This window comes from Artemia sp. Qi Xiang Cuo, chromosome 9 (assembly GCF_049724085.1).
Source record: "Artemia sp. Qi Xiang Cuo chromosome 9, ASM4972408v1, whole genome shotgun sequence".
NCBI lineage: Eukaryota > Metazoa > Arthropoda > Branchiopoda > Anostraca > Artemiidae > Artemia > Artemia sp. Qi Xiang Cuo.
Window position 1 is genome coordinate 5,386,020 of NC_142802.1, and position 12,906 is coordinate 5,398,925.

General features: G+C 35.8%; 1 protein-coding gene across 1 annotated transcript in view; it reads right to left on the reverse strand.

Moving 5' to 3' along the window:
- LOC148948260 (uncharacterized) overlaps window positions 1–12,906 on the reverse strand; it is a 390,778-nt gene that overhangs the window by 311,821 nt on the left and 66,051 nt on the right. The window lies entirely within an intron of this gene.

The following is a 12,906-nucleotide window of genomic DNA, read 5'->3' on the forward strand; positions in this document are numbered from 1 at the left end:
AACTTTAAGGAATATATATATAAGTATATATATATATATATATATATATATATATATATATATATATATATATATATATATATATATATATATATATATATATATATATATATATATATATATATATATATATATATATATATATATATATATATATATATATATATATATATATATATATATATATATATATATATATATATATATATATATATATATATATATATATATATATATATATATATATATATATATATATATATATATATATATATATATATATATATAAATATCTATGATAGTATATATTTATATAGATATATTTATGTATGTTTTATTTATATGATATATATATAATATATATATATATATATATATATATATATATATATATATATATATATATATATATATATATATATATATATATATATATATATATATAACCCCCTCCTCCAACCCTCCCCCCAGCAAAAATCCCTAATGAAAACGTCTGTATACATCCCAATAACCAATACTATATGTAAACAATGGGCAAAGTTCATAACTTGCAGCCCTTCCCCCAGGAACTGTGGGGGATTAAGTCATTCTGAAAGACGTGATATTTTACTAGTTTTTAATGCTTTTGCAAAAAGTTATAACTATTTAAACACAAAAACCTACTGAAAAGCATGCAAGTTAAATATTTTGAGGTTTTGTTTTCCCTTTATCTTCTGTTTAGGTTAAAAATTTTAGTCGCGTTTTGTAAACAAATCCATCCATCGGTAGATGCAAGGGTCTACCAAGATTGGTTCATTGGGTTCTTGCCTTGAGAAAATCAAAAAGTAAGACCTATCAATACAATTTACTCACAACTGCCCCTCTCTCCCCACTCGTAGGATTGACCCTTTATGCATTACTCCTATAAAAGGGTTGTTTTGTTCTGCGTTATTTTTTTGGTGCTTATAGGAAACTTTTTATACTTCTTACACTATTTATTACCTCAAAATTTTGTAGTTGTTTAAAGGCGGTGAATTTTTATTTCGATGACCTTAGATGGCCCGCTTGACGGTGCATGCCAGCGCGTCTTTCAATGCATTGCACTCAAAAAAGCAAGAATACCAACATTTACAATTTGTTTTTTTGAACTATTTAATAGTCAAATATAGAAAAAGAATAATGTAATATAATTGCTCCAAATAGTATTTTATAGTATATTATTATTATTATTATTATATTTTATTTATCAACGTGGAAATCTTGGCCCTATGTTAGACATGATAACTAGATATAATGATCACTGACCGTAATAAAAAATCTAAAATGGAAATTTTGTAATAAATAAAAATGATTTAACATAATCATTCTAGCTCGGAAAAAGCAACTTCCTATGTGTGTTGGGAATACTAATGATTTTTCGGATGCTTAATTAAAACCTGTATTAGCTATCGTATGTTCATTTTTAGAATTTTACGAGTTTTTTTATGGTTTCCGTTGTGAAGCGCTATTCTTCCTTATGCTTTATAAGAATTGTAAGTGGTTTTGTCGGTTCTTGAGCATTAGTGTTTTTTCTTTATTAGTAGTTATTTTATTCAACAGGGTCTTGATCATTACACAGGGGCTGGGAATTTACCTCACCGTATACCCACTGGAAGTTATAGGGTTTGTGAGTTGAATCAAGCAATACGATTGATAGTGTCTACTAGTAGCTAAAAAGGGTAACTATCCCATCCTCCCCAGATACTGCTAAAAGCATCTTGGAATTTTAAGACTGGCTATAAGATAAGATTTATAACTGAAAAACGGCTATCATAAGCATAAAGGGGCCGAATTCCTACTTTGGCTTCAATAAACAGGGGGAGGGGGATTAACTGATTGAAAATATCAGTTATATAACGGATGAGTGTTCTTTTGTATTTTTCAGGGAGAGCAAAATGGCACAAGAAACTAGTCATTTCGTTAAAAATAATTCAAAGATCATATGAACAAAACTACGGGGTCGGCACAAGCCCCCAGGGAAAGGGGCAGGCGTTGTAAGTTGTGCCCTGGGGAAAATATAGTTCTTATAGAAGGGATGCTCGTAAAAACTTCAGAGAGGGCTCATTTGATTGAAAATTAAAAGTTCTAGTTCACCTCTTTAGAGTCAAAAGAGATTGGAGGGCAGTTAGCCCACTCCCCACTCCTCTTTTCCCCCAGTTGCATCAGATAAAAAATTTAAGATAGCCATTTTGTTAAAAATAATTCAAAGGTCAGATAACAAAACTCTGTTGTCGACCCCCCCCAGGGCCCGGTGTTAGGCGTTATAAGTTATATCCTGAGGGCATATAAGGTTCTTATGGTAGGGATACTCGTAAAAACTTCAAAGAGGGCTCATTTAATTGGATATTGAAAGTTCTAGCTCAGTTTTTATAGTTCTAAAATGATCGGAGGGCAGCTAGCCTCCCCACCTGCCCTTTTTCCCCTAATGCATCAGAGGAAAATTTTGAGATAGATATATTGCTAAAAATAGTTCAAAGTTCAGATAACAAACCTTCGTGTCGACACAGCCCCCCAGGGCTCGGGGACAGGCGTTTTAAGTTACGCTCTGGGGTCATATATGGTTATTATGGAAGAGATGCTCGTATAATCTTCATAGAGGGATCATTTGATTGGAAATTGAAAGTTATAATTAACTTTATAAGAGTCTAAAGTGATCGGAGGGCAGGTGACCCCCCCCCCTGCCCACGCTCTTTTGTTTGGAAAGTGAAAGTTCTAGTTCACTTTTTAGGAGTCAAAAGAGACTGGAGGGCAACTAGTCACCCCCTCCACTCCTTTTTCCTCCAAATGCATCAAATAAAAATTTTGAGATAGCCATTTTGTTAAAAATAGTTAAGGTTAGATAACAATACTCTGGTGTCGAATAACACCCCCCGGGCGCAGGGGCAGGTGTTGTAAGTTATACCCTGGGGGCATGTGTGGTCCTTATGGAAGAGATGTTTGTATATACTTCGGAGATGGCTAATTTGTTTGGAAAGTGATAATTCTTGTTCACTTTTTAAGAGTCAAAGGAGATGGGGGAGAAACTAGCCCCCAAGCCCTTCTTTCCCAAATGCATCAAGTAAAAATTTTGAGATAACTATTTTGTTAAAAATAGTTATAAGGTCAGATCACAAAACTCTGGTGTCGACACAGCCCCCCCCCCCCATAGCCCGAGGAATATCGTTGTAAGTTAAGCCCTGTGGGCATATATGGCTCTTACAAAAGGGATACTCGTATAAACCTCAGAGAGGGCTGTTTTGACTGGAAATTGAAAATTCTAATTCACTTTTTAAGAGTCAAAAGTGATCGGAGGGCAGTTAGCCTTCTCCAATGGAGATCCAATGACAATTATCCCACCCTCCCCCTTACGCTCTTTCCCCCCAACCCATCCGATAAAAATTTTTAGATTACCATTTAAAAAAAAAATAGTTCACACATCAGATAACAAAAACTCCGGTGTCGACACAAACCCCCAGAGCCTGGGGGCAGGCGTTGTAAGCTATGCCCTGGGGGTTTATATGATTCTTATGGAATTGATGCTCGTATAAACATCAGAGGGGGCTCATTTGATTGGAAATTGGAAGTTGTAGTTCACTTTTAAGAGTCAAAAGAGATCGAAGGGAAACTGCCCCCCCCCCACCAGAAAAACCTTTTTTTCCAAATGTAACAGGTAAAAATTTTGAGATAGTCATTTTGCTAAAAATAGTTCAAGGGTCATATAAGAAAAATTTCCTGTGTCGACACAACCCGCTGGGGCCTTGGGGCAGACGTTGTAAGTTATGCCCTGGGGGTGTATATGGTTCTTATGGAAGGGATGCTCTTATAAACTTCAGAGAGGGCTCATTTGATTGGAATGCGAAAGTTCTAGTTCACTTTTCAAGAGTCAAAAGATATCGGACGGCAACTAGCCCTCCTTTCCACACCCTTTTTTCCTAAGTCCTTAATATAATTTTTTAGATAGCCGTTTTGTTAAAAATAGTTAAAAGTTTAGATCACAAAAACTCTGGGGTCGACACAACTTCCCAGGGCCCGGGGGCAGGCGTAAGTTATGCCCTAGGGGCATATATGATTCTTATGGGAGGGAATCTCGTATAAACTTTAGAGAGGGCTAAATTGTGTGAAAGTTCTTGTTCACTTCTTAAGAGTCAAAAGAGATCGGAGGGTAACTAGCTATCCCCCCTCCACAGCCTTTTATCCCAAATGCGTCAGGTGAAAATTTTGAGATTGCTATTTTGTTAAAAATGGTTAAAAAGTAAGATAACGAAAACTCTTGTGTCGACACAACTCCCCAGGGCCCGGGAGAAGTCGTTGTAAGCTATGCCCTGGGGGCATATATTTCTCTTATGGAATGAATGCCCGTATAAACTTCAGAGAGGGCTCATTTGATTTGAAATTCAAAGTTCTAATTCATTTTTAAGCATCAAAAGAGATCCAAGGGAACTCCCCCCCTCTTCGATCGCCCAATCCCTTTTTCCCCAAAGCCATCCGATAAATATTTGAGAAAACCATTTTTTTTAAATAGTTCAAACATCTGATAGCAAATTCCCGGTGTCAAAATAAACACCCAGGATTCGGGGACAGGCGTTGTAAATTATTTCCTGGAAGCATTTATGGTTTTTATGGAGGGGATGCTAGTATAAACTTCAGAGCGAGCTCATTTGATGAACTTTCAGAAATTTAAAGTTCTAGTTAACTTTTTCAGAGTCAAAAGTGATCCGCGGGCAGTTAGCCCTCTCCCCCATCGCCTTTTTTTACCCAAATGCATTAGATCAAAATATTGATATAGCCATTTTGGTCAAAAATTGTTCAAAGTTCAGATAACAAAAAATCCAGTGTCGACACAACCCCCCAGGGCCTGGGTGCAAGAATCGTAATTTATACCATTAAGGCCAATATGGTTCTTATAGAAGGGAATCGCGTAAAAACTTCAGAGAGAACTCATTTGATTGGAAATTAAAAGTTCTAGTTCACTTTTTTAGAGTCAAAAGAGACCAGACGGCAACTAGCCCTCCCCATCCACGCCTAAAAATTTTGAGAGGATGCTTTTGTTAAAAATAGTTCAAGTATCGGATATTAAAACTCTTTGGTCGACACATCCCCCCAGGGCCCTGGGACAAGCGTTGTAAGTTATTTTCTTGGGGCATAAATGGTTCTTATAGAAGGGATGCTCGTATAAACTTCAGAGAGGGCTCATATGATTTAAAATTGAAAATTCTAGTTTGTTTTTATAGAGTCAAAAGAGATATAAGGGCAATTAGCCCCACTCCCACGTCCATTTTCCCCCAAACCCTTCTGACAAAAATTTCGATATATTCATTTTGTTAAAAAAAAATAGTTCAAACATCACATAATAAAATCTTCGAGGTTGGTACAAACCCCCAGAGCCTAGGGTCAAGGGTTTTAAGTTATGCCCTGGGATATATAAGGTTCTTATGTAAGGAAAGGTCGTATAAACTTCAGAAGTGGCTCATTTGATTGGAAATTGCATGTTCTTGTTTTTTATGAGTCAAAAGGGATAAGAGGGCATCTACTCCACACACACACCGTTTTTTCCAATTGCATCCGATAAAAATTTTGGGATTGTCAGTTTGTTTGAAGTAGTCCAACAATCATATAAAAAAATTTCGGCGTGAACATACCCCCCCCCCCCAGAGCCGGGGAGAGGTGCTGTAACGTATAATGCGGTGCTACATAAGGTTTTAATGAAAGAGGTGGTCGTAAAAACTTTGGAGGGTACTCAAATGACACACCCCTGGCATTAAATCTGACCCCTAATATCCTCTCACTTGCAGTGCAAATGGTAGGATAGCTCTATATACTGCTTGTGAATGCTTATCTCTTGCGCAAAGTTATTTCAGTTTTTTAAACTAATTTGTTTCTGTTACTAAATTTTAGAAAATAGAAAACTAAAGGTCATAAAAGGAATTTGGTTTTGATGTTTTATTGTTGTTTTTAGTTGTGCATCAAGATTAGTGAGAACAAGGACACCACGGGAAATTGTGCACAGCCAGTCCCGCCCACCCTCTAGTATTAAACCTGACCCCCCTAATATCCTTCCATTTACAGCGCAAATGGAAGTAAAGCTCTATATACAAATTCAAATTCAAATTCAAATTAATTTATTTAACATAAAAAAATACAAACAAATTTACAGCGGCCATCTACAAAAACACGAAGGTTTGTTTACGATGGCTGCAAATCCATTATTATAAAGCTCTACATCCACATAAAAACTATCTCTTTACGGGGAAAATCAGCACTTGAACTGAATCAACATAAATAACATATCCTACTCTAAAAGGATTACACTCTAGAAATCGCAAGTGAGAAATATTTACATATCATCCTTAAAACATACACTCAAAAAAAAAAAAAAAAAAAAGAAAAAAAAAAAAAAAAAGAGATACATCTAACTAAATCAACTATGACAATATCAAGGAGGCACACTTGTGCCTCTATAAAGAGGCGACCCACCACAATGTTAAGCGATTTCTGGTCCTAGAGGTCGCAGAGAGACGGCAGTAATCGCATTTTGTAGCCCAAGCTCAAATTAAGAAACTTGCAAAATTTCCTCCTCCTCCGACTTTATCTTCATGGGGTAAACTGGGCCGGAAGTTTGAACCCTCCCACCACAGCCCCCCTTTAACGTTGTCCGATTGGGCTGAAATTTAGAGGTTAAGCTTTCCTAGGGCCCGGGAGCTTATCCTCGAAACTTCAGCTCAATCCGATTACTCCTTTCCTGTTTTCAAAAAACCAAATATAGCCACTTAAAGTTCATCATTTCTTTTTTTTTTCTTCGCCACGCCTACAGGCCACAGTTGGCCCCGGATCCGGGTGAATGAGGACTCATTCGAAGCAGAATTCGACCTGTTAGAGCCTTTTGATATTTTCAGACCGAAAAAATTATCCCCCGAATTTACATTTACGAAAAACCTCGTGTTCCTATAATAGCCCATGTTAATTTTTCCCACCACAACCCCCCTTAAACGTTGTCTGATCGGGCTGAAATTTAGAGGATAAGCTTTCCTGGGACCTGGGAGCTTATCCTCAAAATTTCAGCTCAATCTGATCACTCCTTCCCTGTTTTCCAAAAACCAAATATCAAGTTTTTTGGGAATTTGCTTGCGTGGAAAATAGCTTTTATATACTAAAAAACAATTACTGTTGTATCTGTATAGTCTAGCGGTTATACTCCGGACATTCAGGCGGACAACCCGGGTTCGATTCACCATCATAGCAATTTTTTTAATACTGAATTCAAACTAAAAAGAAACTCAGTTTCTTTTTTAAATTATTTGAAAAAAATTAAGTTTTCTAAAGAGTTAAAGAGGCTGAGTTACAAGGAGCAATAATAAGCAATAAACTGTACAAAAACGTGCAGAAATTATTTGAAAAAAACTACGTTTTCTAAAGAGTTAAAGAGGCTGAGTTACAAGGTCGAACCTTAAAACGTACAGGGATTAGGAGGAACAGTTGGGGGGCTGCCGCCCCCAAACCCCGCTTTCGCAGCCTTTAAATAAAAAAAAGTTTTTTTAAACTGAAAGTAAGGAGCGACATTAAATCTTAAAACGAACAGAAATTATTCCGTATATGAAAGAGGCTGTGCCCTCCTCAACGCCTCGCTCTTTACGCTAAAGTTTGACTTTCTCACAACTCTTTTTTTTAAACAATAAAAACTTTGAGCGTAAAGAGCGAGGCGTTGAGGAGGGCACAGCCTCTTTCATATACGGAATAATTCGTCTTCGTTCGTTTTAAGATTTAATGTCGCTCCTTACTTTCAGTTTAAAAAAACTTTTTTTTATTTAAAGGCTGCGAAAGCGGGGTTTGGGGGCGGCAGCCCCGTAACTGTGCCTCCTAATCCCTGTACGTTTTAAGGTTCGACCTTGTAACTCAGCCTCTTTAACTCTTTAGAAAACGTAGTTTTTTTCAAATAATCAATAAGTATAAGCTAGGCTATAGAGCCGACTCCGTGCGCTTTGGCTGGGTAATTTCGCGAAGATGCGACCATTATCTGTCCAAACAATTTTCATACCAAACATTAATCAAATTCAAAAATCTAATCATTCAGATTATAACCCAAAAGGTAACGCTTCAATCTACTCTTGAGCTGGCTTACATTATCAACTTGTCTAATAGCATCCGGGAGGGAATTCCACACCCCCGGTCCCGCAAAACGAGGCAGAAACGCAGCACGTTGAGTATTCCGGAGCTCCGATGCAAGGTCATTCGCATTTCTAGTCTCATAACAGTGATAAGACGAGTTAGCTTTAAAAATTTCCCAAAATACCTCCGGTGAACACTTATTCAAACATTGATAAATGAAAATTGCTAACTGGTAATCCTGTAACTGATAAATATTTAAAATTTTCAAACTTGTAAAGCAATTCAACGTGCTATTTTCAAACTGAATGTAATTACCTAAAATACGAACTATTTTATTCTGTAAAATTTGGACCTTTCTAAAACTTGAAATTATCTCTTGTGTAAAGTTATTTTAGTTTTTTATATTGATTTTTTTTCTGTTACTAAGTTTTAGACAATAGAAAACCAAAAATCATAAAGCCAATAAGGTTTTGATGTTTTATTATTTTTGTAGTTGTGCACTAAGATTAGTGAAAACAGGGCCACCACTGGAAGGTTGTATACAACCAGCCCAGCCCATTTTGATATAGCCATTTTGTTCAATGTAGTTGAAAATTCTGGAAATTATGTCTTTGACAATAACCCCTCCCACAACAGCCCAAAGGGCAAGGGTTGTAATTTGTGTCCTGGGGGCATATATGTTTATATAGAAAGTGTTGTCGTAGAAACTTCAAAAACGGCTCATTCGATTGAAAATTTAAATGGCTAGGGCCCTTTTTAAGAGTCGAAAGTGATTGGAAGGCAACTAACACCCCTTCAACGCCCACCATTTACTCAAGGTCATCCAATCAAAATTTTGAGATAGCCATTTTGTTCAACGTAGTTGAAAGTTCTGGAAATTATATCTTTGAGCAGGACACCCCCCCTACAGTCTTCAGGACAAGGGTTATAAATTATGCCCTGGGGGCATATATGGTTATTATGGGAAGAAGGCTCGTTTAAATTCAGAGAGGGCTCATTTGATTGGAAATTGAAAGTTCTAGTTCAATTTTTAAACGTCAAAAGATATCGGAGGATAACAATCCCCCACGCCCTTTTTTCCCAAATACATCCGATAAAAATTTTGAGATATCGATTTTATTAAAAATATTTCAAAGAACATATAACAAAAACTCTAGTGTCGACATAACCCCCCAGGGCCCCGCAGCAGGCGTTGTAAGTTATGTCCTGGGGCATATATGGTTCTTATGGAAGGGACGCTCGTATAAACTTCATAGCTGGCTCATTTGATTAGAAACTGAAAGTTCTAGTTCACTTTTGAAGAATCAAAAGGTATTGGAGGCGCCTAGTCCACCCCCTCCACTCCCTTTTTTCCTCAAACCCATCTGATAAGAGCTATGGAATAGCCATTTTTAAAAAATAATTCAAAGATCATATAACGACAATTCCATGTTCGACACTGCCCCTCAGGGCCCAAGGGCAGGCGTTATAAGTTATGCCCTGGGGAAATACATGGTTGTTATGGAAGGGATGTTTGTAAAAACTTCAGAGAGGGCTAATTTGATTGGAAATTGAAAGTACTAGTTCAGTTTTTGAGAGTCAAAAGAGATTAGAGTGCAACTAGTTCACCCCTACGCCCCTTTTTCCCCAAATGCATCCGACAAAAAATTAGAGATAGCCATTAAATTAAAAATTGTTGAAAATTCAGATAACAAAAACTCAGGTGCGGACACAACCTCCAGAGCCCGTGAAAAGTAACGTTAAACCCCAAAACAAGCAAAATTTTTCCGTATATAGGGGGATTTCTTCTACTGAACCCTCCCCCTCCTCGTGGTCGTAGAAATTTCGGAAGATTGTCATTCGATCAGAAACTGAAGATTTTAATGCCTATTTTTTAAAGCCAAAAGAGATTGTAGCCTCCTGGGACCTGATGTCCAACCGGTTGTATGTTCGTTTACGAATTTTTATCATCCAATCTACTGCAAATCGGGACTTAAAGATTGCCTCCTTTTCTGCAAGAGGCGTTTGCTGCCATCTGTGATTTTTTTCAGTCCAGTAACAGTAATGGAGGCCGAACCAGGAGCAAGTGAAATAAAGGAAATCAACTTACGAAAAAGGTCAAAAGGTAAGAAATTAGACAAAAAATATAAAGAGATAGGCTAGATAATAGAAAAAATCAGTCGATATACCCTAAGACCGAAGTATTGACAGATTTGATTTTTAACGACATTTACTGTTATTGCTTTCCATCTGGCAGAAGGACTTTCAGTCTCGTACAATGGGTTGTACATTCGGTCTTCCCTTTGAAGTTTTACATATATATATATATATATATATATATATATATATATATATATATATACACACACACACACACACACACACACACACACACATATATATATATATATATATATATATATATATATATATATATATATATATATATATATATATATATATACTACTACTACTACTACTATATATATATATATATATATATATATATATATATATATATATATATATATATATATATATATATATATATATATATATATATATATATATATATATATATATATATATATATATATATATATATATATATATATATATATATATATATATATATATATATATATATATATATATATATTAATAAAAAAAAGTTTTGTACACAATCAGTTTTTCAAGAAAAAAATTGAAGAACTTCATTAAACCAAAAATGAAAAAAATAGAATTAAATGATCTACCAAGCATACATCTACCACAAATCAGTATCAATAAATAAATGAAACCCAAAACAAACAGAAATTAAAATAAGTCAAACTCAAAACAAGCAGAAATTAATCTGAGTAAGATTCTAAGCCCGATGCTTTCGAAAAGCCAGAATACAATTTGTACTTTACTGAAAAGAATTCAAATGAATTTACTGAAATAAGTGTGCATTGTCAGTTTAATAAACATATGCTGATATTTATTCCTTAAAATCTTGATTAGTTTTTTATTTCTTAAAGTTATAAAAGTAAAAAAGTTAAATTTTTTTTTCATTAAATTAAAAATTATATTCTGGCTTTTAGAAAATTAGTTAGTTAGTTAAAGTGGGTTAGTTACCCTCCAATCACTTTTGACTATTAAAAAGGGCACTAGCCCTCTCAGTTTCCATTTGAACGAGCCCCTTTATAAGTTTCTAATACAACGTTATTTATAAAAAAAACTTTATATGCCCCCAGGGCCTAACTTACAACCTTTGCCCTTGGGGCTCTGGGGGGTTTTATCATCCTCAAACACAAAATTTCCAGAACTTTCAACTACGTTGAACGAAATGGCTATCTCAAAACTTTGATTGAATGTGTCTGGGGAAATGATGGGAGTGAGAGGGGCGTTAGTTGCTCTCTATTCCGTTTTGAAAATTGAAAATGGCACTAGCCCTTTCATTTTCCAATCAAATGATCCCTTTCTGAAGCTTTTACGACAAAATTTTCTATTAAAACCTTATATGCCCCCCAGGACATAACTTACAACCATTGCCCTGACGGTTGAGGGGGGGGGAAGGTTGTCATCCTCAAACACCAAATTTCCAGAACTTTCAACTACGTTGAACAAAATGAATATCTCAAAATTTTTAGTGGATGTGTTGGGGATAATGTTGGGCTTGAGAGGGGCGTTAGTTGCCCTTTAATCACTTTCGACTATTAAGAAGGGCACTAGCCCTTTCAATATCCAATTGAATGAGCCCTTTTTGAAGAAATGAAACTCAGAGAGGAGAGAAAGTAACAAAAATGAAAAATAAAATAAAAAAGGGTGAAAAAACGAGGATTTTGTCAGCCAGCGAACCATGAAGATGACAAAATATAAGCAAATATTTCGACAAGGACCTCCGCCAAGTCGTCCTCAGTGCTAAACAAAAAAAAAGAAAAAAAAACGAAAATCTAACTGTTCTGCCTTTGTTTAGTAAACTTCGAAAGGTTAGATTTTCGTTTTTTTTTCTACAGTTTTTTACAGTTTTGGGGCTGCTGCCCCCCAAACCCCCCGCTTTTGCAGCCTCTTTTGTTAGCCTGTTTGCTGGATTTTTTTACAGGAGATTTTTCCCTAACCGATAACAAGCTATAATGTGATGAACTTGGTACGACCAACTGATTGCAGGCTACAGGACTTAAAAAACCTTAACAAAAGAGGCAACAAAAGCGGGGGGTTTTGGGGCGGCAGCCCCCAACTGTACCTCCTAATCCCTGTACGTTTTAAGGTTCGAACTTGTGACTCAGCCTCTTTAACTCTTTAGAAAACGTAGTTTTTTTCGAATAATTTTTTGTCAAGATTCACAAAACAAAGCATCTATCAATGCTGTTCAAATTAAGTAGGATTTATCCGAAACGTGTTCTATCTGATTATCATATATCTATCGGAAGGGGGCAAATTTGCCGTTTTGTTCAATGAAAATATCAAACGCAGGAATTTTTCAATCAAAATGCCCCAAAAATATTTCTAAGATTCTCGGAGGGCAAAGTCCCCCTCTCTCAAAATATGCCACTGGTTAGTCATGAGTAAGGACTTAAAGGAAAATGCGGCTTAATTGGAGAGGGTAAAGAGTGAAGCTTTGAATAGATTGAGGTGATGGAGGAGCGTACGCAGCTGTGTTTTTTTGTTTTTTTACGAAACCATGCTTTTTTTTTACTCTATGACCACTAAGAAATAGGAAAAATGCCATCAACTTATCAAAAGCGTTTATATTAATACTAACATGGAGAGCCTGTTTAAAGCCCTCAATCCTTAATGCACTTTAAACCCACTAAGATGAGAGGTAAAGGGATCCATATACGTAAA